The following is a 2,572-nucleotide window of genomic DNA, read 5'->3' as shown; positions in this document are numbered from 1 at the left end:
ATAAACACCTATGTTTCTTGGTCCGTGAAATTGCATTGGAGAGATGGGTCTATTATATATAGGCGATACATTACACTAGTTGAATTTGACCACGCACCAACTCCAACAAGTGATACGTGCATGCTAATTGTTATTAGCTTCAAAACCTAGTAAATGCCTTCTTGCACTAGGTACACCCTTGAATTTTTGTCCTTTACAACCTGATCGATGTACAACCTGTTTGCTTGAAAGTAATTTTAGTTGATTCTTTGATGGAGCGCTAAGACTATGCGTGGAACATTAGTTTTTATTATCTAAAACTACCGCCGTGTGATATGCAGGTGCCTAGTTTGTTTTTATTAGTTTTTATTATATAAAGTACCTCCCTGGAACATTGTTTGTCACCTTGTTTCCACTGATATGCAGGATATTGTTTGCTGCTTATGCTTTTCTGATCGACAGTATCAGGCAGTAACACATTAATTAGTCTCTTGGTTACTTGAAATCAAATCCATGATTTTGTTATGTACTGTTTGCTCACAGTTAAGTACAAGTTAACCTTTCATGTTAAGGCAAACCTGAGAACACTTGCTTGTGAGAACCAACTAGACTTCTTAGATATATCCAAGTGAAGATGTATTGTTACTATGGCAGTGAATTTTATCTATGTGAGATTAGAATTTGAGTGCCATCATTCATCTTATGGTATCTTGTTCTCTGTGATAACTGTTGACTTGCAAGATACAATGTTGATTTACTATATATGCCCGCACAGCTTGTTGCATGCCCGCAAGATACAATGTTATGTTCTTCTTTTCAGCCTTGCCTGTGTACAATTTCTTCTTGATATGCTTCAGTTTTAAACTGTACAGTACATGGTAAAATGGAATTGGGATGGTTATGTTCTGGTTGTCATGAGAATATGTTACTGCTGCTTTTGTTATTTATCGCCTTCCCTGTGTACAGTTTATCCCTGGTATGCTTCCCTGTTACTACTATATCATCATGGCAAAGCTAACATCTCATTGTGCTCTTTTTCATTTCAGAAGTCAGCCTCCGGCCATGGCGGATCTGCAGACGCTGCTGGTGCAACCAAAGAGGAAGAAGGTTCTGGTGGACTACCGGCTACGGTTTGCTTCAGCTCATGCGGATAGGAGGCGGATGCCCGCACGGATCCGGCGTCTCCGACCTTGGCATCCACAAGGAGGAGCGGCGACAATTACATACCCAACCATGGGGCAGCATCAATTCATGGTTGAGCCTCCCTCTACCTCTCTCACGTTCCCTGATTTTGCTGCTGCTCTAAATTCACTTTCACTTGACTGAATCTAGTGCTATTGCTGTCAGTCCCTAGTCCCTAGTGCTACTGCTCTAAATTCACTTGCATGTTTGACTAAATTCACTTGGTATTGCACTGCTTGCCAAATTGAGTTGCTTTCTCGCTGCTAGAAGAAGTCGGTACTCCCTAGTGTTGAATCAGTATTTACATGCTTGCAAATATTGGTCTGAATCTGCGATGCTCCCTAAAGTTGACTAAATCTCATGGAGTAGATTTCATTTTACCAATTGGTCTGAATCTATTTATACGCTTTACTGAATTTTGCTTGGTGCTGTCGCTGTCGGACTCTCATGATGAATCAGTTGGACAATGCATTCTTTGCTAGTTCATTTTACCAATTCATGCTGAATTGTTGTTTAGTTGTAATTCCTTTTACTATCCCATGCACAAGTGATATTCATGTCCAGCCAAATGATATCTTGTGCTTTCCAAAGTGATATGTACCCAACTGCTTATATACGTATTTTGTTCTTAACTGTAGATTTCCTCTCATAGTAGCTCCATGCAAAATAAGGTTGAAAGGAGAAGGAGAAGGACTGAAGGAGGTCCATGTTGAAGAAGGTCGACAGAAGCAGTAGAGCTTGTAATACTGTCATTGCCATTGTATTTGTGTTGTATGATATATCCGCGTTTACCCACAAAAAATGTATTCACGTTGTAATACTGTGATTGCCATTCTGGCTACTGTTTCAAGCAGTGTATTTTTCCAGTATAATGGTTGTTTGACAAATTTTGAAATTTCTGACATGTGGGACATATTTTGAGATAGCATGACATGTGGGGCTGGCTTACTAGTGGTACCCCAATGTATAAAGGTTGAAACTAGAAAAATCAATGGACTAAAAAGGCTACGGCCCAAAAATAAAATGGCTTAAATGTTGGGCCTGGCCCATGTAGTTGACCAAAATTAATCAAGAAAAAATATGCAACAGGCCGAATTGTTGCGCTAGGCCCATGTAGGAAATTGAATTGGACCGGGTTGAATCTTGTGCCACATCAGATTGCCACGCTGGATGCCTACGTGGCCTGGGGAGGTTGCTAGTGACCAAAACGCCACAGTAGATGTATTTTGGTCATAAACGTCTACGACCATTCCAGAAGAAAGGTCGCTATAGTCAGTTTATGACGGTCAGCTTTTGACCTTATGTTTTTGGTCACAAAAAGGTCACAAATGGAAATTTGTGACCATTCAGTGACCAATAGTGGTGGTCACAAGTTGACATATTTCTTGTAGTGTGACCCCAAGCCGACTCC

At 40.5% G+C, this 2,572-nt stretch overlaps 1 long non-coding RNA gene across 1 annotated transcript; it reads left to right on the top strand.

Annotated features, from left to right (window-relative positions):
* The first annotated feature begins 647 nt into the window (after positions 1-647).
* LOC125531948 lies at positions 648-2,027 on the top strand. Its single transcript, XR_007293639.1, has 2 exons — positions 648-1,233; positions 1,800-2,027. It is a non-coding gene; the product is annotated as an uncharacterized LOC125531948 (long non-coding RNA).
* The last annotated feature ends 545 nt before the right edge of the window (positions 2,028-2,572 follow it).

This window comes from Triticum urartu, unplaced genomic scaffold (genome assembly GCF_003073215.2).
Source record: "Triticum urartu cultivar G1812 unplaced genomic scaffold, Tu2.1 TuUngrouped_contig_8503, whole genome shotgun sequence".
Lineage (NCBI taxonomy): Eukaryota > Viridiplantae > Streptophyta > Magnoliopsida > Poales > Poaceae > Triticum > Triticum urartu.
Note: the sequence above shows the minus strand (reverse complement) of the source record. Positions and strands in the feature narration are given on the sequence as shown.